Here is a 6,527-nt window from a genome sequence, read left to right on the forward strand (position 1 = left end):
ATAGGTATGTGAATGAGCAGGTTGCTGCTCTCCTCTGGAAAGATTCCCTAAAGTAGGATTGGCGCAACAAGCATGCAGCCAACTTAGTAATTAGCGTGCTCGCCGAAGTTGAATAATTGCAGTGAAGATCCATTGCAGCACCAATAGCTGGTTGAAAATGAATTGGAAGCCCCAGCCTTGATCAATAATCCACCTTCCAGTGCAAATGTATACAAGCGATAGCCATCTTTAATGATCCAAAAAGAGAGATTTAAAAAAAAATTCAGAAGAATCTAAATGATCAGGTGGCGATGGATAGATACCAGCTGCAAATTCTGTAAGGGAACCATGTTGACCCGCATTAGAGGCTCAATGCTAAATCAATTTAATCATTTTTTTTTTCTTTACTGACTGACTATGTAGGTGAGCAGCTGGTGATTCAGAGCTCAAGACTGGTTGGTTGAGCTGGCTAGTCCCTTTTTTTACAGCCAAGCTTTTGGTTCCATGGACCACAAATAGGGCTCGATTATTATGTTAATGAAGAATGACTACAGCTTCCCGCCTGACCCCTCCCTTTTAATTCAAGGTGAAACCAAACTGCTCCATCAGCATAAAAAATCCATCAGCATCAGGACTCCTACCAAAGCTGCTAAACTTAATGAAAGCCACCTCACTTGTTAAGATAGTTATACTGGGCACACATGTCAGAATAAACATCAAAGGTACAGCACCATTTTAGTTTACTATTAGAGATTACTCCTACTTCGCTCCTCAGTTCTTTAGGTAGCAAGCGTGGCCTTTGGAACATAGTACTGGACACAGCACTTAAAAAAAAGAGGAAAACTTTCAATTCTTTGCATAAAACGTTTGCATAAAAAAGACAGTGTTTTTCAAACTTGTTTATGGAATCATTATGGCAAAAACCTTCATTATTCATCTACAGAAAAACAGCAGTGTATACAATACAATACAATAGCAGAGTTGGAAGAGACCTTGGAGGTCTTCTAGTCCAATCCCCTGCCTAGGCAGGAAACCCTATACCATTTCAGACAAATGGCTATCCAACATCTTCCAGTGTTGGGGCATTCACAACTTCTGGAGGCAAGCTGTTCCACTGATCAATTGTTCTAACTGTCAGGAAATTTCTCCTTAGTTCTAAGTTGCTTCTCTCCTTGATTAGTTTCTACCCATTGCTTCTTGTTCTACACTCAGATGCCTTGAAGAATAGTTTGACTCCCTCTTCTTTGTGGCAGCACCTGAGATATTAGGCCACTGATATCATGTCTCTCCTAGTCCTCCTTTGCATTAAACTAGAGGTACCCAGTTCCTGCAACCGTTCTTCATGTTTTAGTCTCCAGTTCCCTAATCATCTTTGTTTCTCTTCTCTGCACTCTTTCTAGAGTCTCCACATCTTTTCTACATCGTGGCGACCAAAACTGAATGCTGTATTCCAAGTGTGGCCTTATCAAGGCATTATAAAGTGGTATTAACACTTCACTTGATCTTGATTCTATCCCTCTGTTTATGTAGCCTAGAACTGTGTTGGCTTTTTTGGCAGCTGCTACACACTGCTGGCTCATATTTAAATGGTTGTCCACTAGGATTCCAAGATCCCTCTCACAGTTACTACTGTTGAGCAAGGTACCACCTATATTGTACCTGTAAATTTTGTTTTTGTATGTTCTAGATATTTTGTTTAGTTTTTTAAAACTCTTGTTGTGTACTGAATTGTGAGGCTAGTGGTCCAATGGAGTTACTTTCAACATAACCTATGGAAATAAATCCCTAAAAGAATCATTTTTCACCAAATAGGCAGCAAGATTTAAAAAACCACTCCATGATTGTTCCATTTTTTTTGCCAAGGATATTTTATTAAACAAAATAAATAAATAAAATAGCAGGGATTACTTCAGCTATTCTCTGCATTTCTGAGAGGGAAAAATATGACTTGTCTTGAGTTTCTGTTATTCCCTTTGTTGGAACATTTAAACTTTGAAATGAAATATCATTTTGTCCCGAGCTTGGAATACTATTTATTAACAGGGTTTCTTTTTTTAAAAAAAAAATTGTTTAAAACCTTGATCATGGCAATTCTAAAACATTATCTTCAACCAGATATATTGTAAAGAAACAGATTAATCATTTGGGTCATAATTGGAACCAACTGCCTTTTTCCTTTTGAAAAATATTGGATGTTGTCTGAGTGGAGTACTGTGAATCTGTTATCATGGCAATTCCACTGCGCTGTACAGTAGAAGCCAGTATGGCAGTATAGTACAATAGTCTGTATCTTAACAGAACACCACCACCCCCCATGGGTTTTAGGGGTGTCTTACCCCACAGTATTTTACTCCAGAGAGTAAGTCATCTGTGTATTAAGTTTGGTTGAAATATATATACCAGAGCTATGCTGGAACACATATACATACACGTACACAGCTATATATATGATTGCTTAAGGGGCACTTGCATTTCCTGGATTGATACTGCTCTAAAGGATCTGAACTACAACTCCTTATAACCTCATGTTGGCATAAGATGAAGAAACCCAACCCCAAAAGGTCGTACTTAAAGGTAGTCCTCGTTTAGCAACTGTTTTGTACAATGTCTATTTGCAGTTACAATGGTGATAAAAAAATCAACTTTTCGACCAATCCTTTGCATTTACGACCTTCACAGGTCTTTAAAGAAAAGGAAGATAAGAAGGTTTCACTTAGCATATGCTTTGATTAATGATCAACTCTTTGGTCCCCCATTATGGTTGCTAAATGAGGACTATCTGTAGTTGGGGAAGATCAGTTTCTGCTGGTGAGCAAAGGCTCTGCAGCTGAGCAGCGATCCTCATTCCCCCTAGAAGGGCCTTCTCTGTGGTGGCTCCTTCCATTTGGAACATCATCCAGAGGTAGGTTGCTACCAGTTCCCACTGGTTCGAGCAAACCAGTAGTGGAAATTGGGACTGGGTTCCGAACTGGTAGAGACTGCAGGCTGGCCATGCCCCCAAACTGGTTCCCTGGTTGCCACTACAGTCTTGTTTTTCAGTCATTTTTTAAATGTTCTGTGCATGTGAAGAACAATTTACAGGCAACTGTGCACACACGCGTGAAACAAACCGGTAGCAACCCACCCCTGGCATCATCCCATAATGTTTGCTGTCAAAGACAGAAAATAATCCTATCCCTTGTTGTGGGCGAGGACGATGGACACTTTCCCAAATGGTCAACAAAGAACACCCATGCACAAAGCATAGTTTAGCAGTGCTTTCAATGTCAATAGATACATAGATTTCAACTCCCAGGAACCCAGTTTGAGGGCTGGGGAATTCTGGGAGCTGAAGTCCACACACATCTTCAAGTTGCTGAGGTTGAGAAACATTCTAGCATCGTTTTTCCTCCATGCCGCGCCAGCATTCTGATATTCTAGAAAAGTGGCTTTTGTTTTGTTTCAATACTTTGTTTTGGCTCAACCAAACTTTATGTAGGTTCACTGATGGGCCAATGTGAGTCTGCTATGCTGTCCTTTCCTCTTTTCTGCTCTTTGTCCCAAAAAGGGCATGGGTGGGTTGGCCCTTTTGAGGTTTTGTGGGTGGGAGGGATAAAAATAAAAAAAAACTTCACCCTTATGGGGATCCCAAAAAGGGCATGGGTGGGTTGGCCCTTTTGAGGTTTTGTGGGTGGGAGGGATAAAAATAAAAAAAAACTTCACCCTTATGGGGATCCAATTGAAAATTAGCTGAGTTCTTCCCCTTTCTTCCAGAAAAAGCATCAGCAGAAATGGGTGCTTTAAATTTCTACCCATATAAATTTGGGCTTTTTAAAAAAAGTCTACCGTATTTTTCGGACTGTAAGACTCTCCGGACTATAAGACATACCTAGCTCTTGGGGAGGAAAAAAGAAAAGAATAATCTGCCTCTGCCTCCCAGCAATTTTCCTCCTTGTAGCAAACAGCAAGCAGCCTGGTCAGCTTCAGCTCAGCCTGATTTAGCACGAGCAGCTGATTGGCGGTTGGATTGGCCTCCCGGAATACCGCCTATCAGTTGTTCCAGGCTGCAGGGATCGCTACCGCCCATCACCGCCTCTGCACGCCACATTTTCGGCCTCAGCACATCCCGGTTGGGGATTGAAAATGGGGCAAAAATGGGGTGTGAGACTGAAAAGTGGCATGAGGAGGCCGAAAATGAAGTGCAGAGGCGGTGATAGGCAGTGGCTATCCCTGTGGCATGGAACAGCTGATAGGCAGTATTCCGGGAAGTAGATCCAACTGCCAATCAGCTGTTCATGCTAAATCAGGCTGTGCTGAAGCTGACCAGACTGCTTGCTGTTTGCTGCAAGGTGGAAAATTGCTGGGAGGCGGAGGCCAGCAGGTGGGGGCCGGGGCTTTGCCAACATTCGCTCTATAAGACGCACAGACATTTCCACCCACTACAGTAATTCTAAATCAGGTTGCTCTCATGTCAAATCATAACCTCTTTAAACCTAAGTCAAAGCTGTTTCCCAAAGCATATGCAGCTCTTTTAGGACCCAGCTGAATTCCTTGCCTTTGGGGTTACAACATTGTCCTTTAATATAATTGTCCTCTGACCCTAAAAACTTGAAAAGTCAGGGATTTTTGTTCCCACTATCCTGCTCAGAGATATTCTGCTCTAACTGTATCACACCCATTTTAACAAACACACTTGACAAAGCAGTGTTAAATGGTGTGTACTTTACCTTTTGTCTGATCAACAACCACACAGCTCTAGTCCAGTGGCCAAGTTTCAGGCTAATGTATATACCGCAACATAAAAGCTGATAAGTTTTGGTATTTATCAAAGTCAGCAACATATTAGCAGAATTTTAATGATTAATTAATGATTAATCGTTAGTCAAGATACCGCTAGACATGTGCACACTGGATGCTCCTTCTTTTCTGTTTAATGGCTGTTATGCACTAATTTAACTAGTGAAAAATCTCAGGACTGAATTGGGAGGGACTCCAATTATATAATCCCACCCCAAGTTTTTCATCAAATGTTAAAGGATACAAAAAAGAGGGTAATATTAGCATCATTTAACTCACCTCAGTTAATTTTAATCTAAATCCATTTTTAATCTTAACCCAGCTTCTCTTTTTTGCCATCAAATACTTGAAACAGGACTCCAGATACACAGAACGGAATAAACAGAACAGAATAACAGTGTTGGGAGGGACCTTGTAGGTGATCTAGTCCAACCCCCCACCCAAGCAGGAGACCCTACACCATTTTCAACAAATGGCAGTCCAGTCTCTTCTTGAAAGCCTCCAGTGATGCAACTCCCACAACCTCTGAAGGCAACTTCTGTTCCATTGGTTGATTGCTCTCACTATCCGAAAATTTCTCCTTATTTCTAGGTTGAATCTCTCCTTGGTCAGTTTCCATCCATTATTCCTTGTCTGGCCAAAGTGCCTTTCCAGGTGATTTGGAAAATAGCTTGACCCCCTCCTGTCTGTGTCAGCCCCACAAATATTGGAACACTGCTGTCATATTTCCGCTGGTCCTTCCCTTCACTAGTCTAGCCATGCCCAATTCCTGTAACCATTCATGTTTTAGCCTCCAGTCCTCTAGTAATCTTTGTTGCTCTTCTCTGCACTCTTTTTAGAGTCTCAACATCTTTTTTATACACACTCCATAGCCAACTGGAATTTTGAGTTGCCTAGGTTAAAACCAAAACACTGGATGACATAGATTACCAATGTAATCCAGTCAAGCCTCAAATGTTCCCTGGGCCGATGTTTTTCAAACCTGGAAACTTCTATGACGAGTGGACTTCAACTCCCCAAATTCCCCAAAAAGGAAGAGATCCTGAAGCCAGAATTGAAATCCACACGTTTTAAAAATTTCCAGGTTTATAAAACACTGACCTAGATCAGGGCTGTCAAACTCGTGGGCGTCTCATGCTAGTCACGCCCATGCCTGGTTTAGCGAAGGGGGGAAAAAAGTGCCGATACGTCACATGACGACGCAGTGAGTTTGACACTTCTGACCTAGATGACTCATTCTCACCAAGAAAGACTATAATTAACTCTATTGATTTCAGCAAGCTTTTTTTTTAAAAAAAAAATTGCTATCACAGATACAAAGATACACTACATAACTGCCTGCATCACTGAGTAGAACCTGCACCCCTTTTTAATTATGTACCATATTTTGGAGTATAAGACGCACCGGAGTATAAGACGCACCAAGATTTTGAAGAGACAAATTTTAAAAAAAGTTTCTGCATTCTGCAGACCTCCAAAAACAGCCCGTTTTTTTGTCAAAAAAAGGGGCATGTATAGCCTTTAGGATGTTTATAGAATACTTCTGGAGGATTACTTTATTTATATGCCTTTAGGATTACTTTATTTATATGCCGCCCTTTTCCCTGGGGGGACTCAGGGCGGAGGCTGGGGGGGGGCAAAAACGAGCAAAAGACGGCCCATTTTTCGCTCATCTTTGCCCTCCCTGGCCCCCAGAAGCACTCTGTAAGCCTCCCAAACCCTCTGCAGGACCATTTTTGCAAAGGGTGGTGGTGGTTCTGGAGGCCAAAAAT

The sequence above is a fragment of the Thamnophis elegans genome, chromosome Z, assembly GCF_009769535.1.
Source record: "Thamnophis elegans isolate rThaEle1 chromosome Z, rThaEle1.pri, whole genome shotgun sequence".
Taxonomy (NCBI): domain Eukaryota; kingdom Metazoa; phylum Chordata; class Lepidosauria; order Squamata; family Colubridae; genus Thamnophis; species Thamnophis elegans.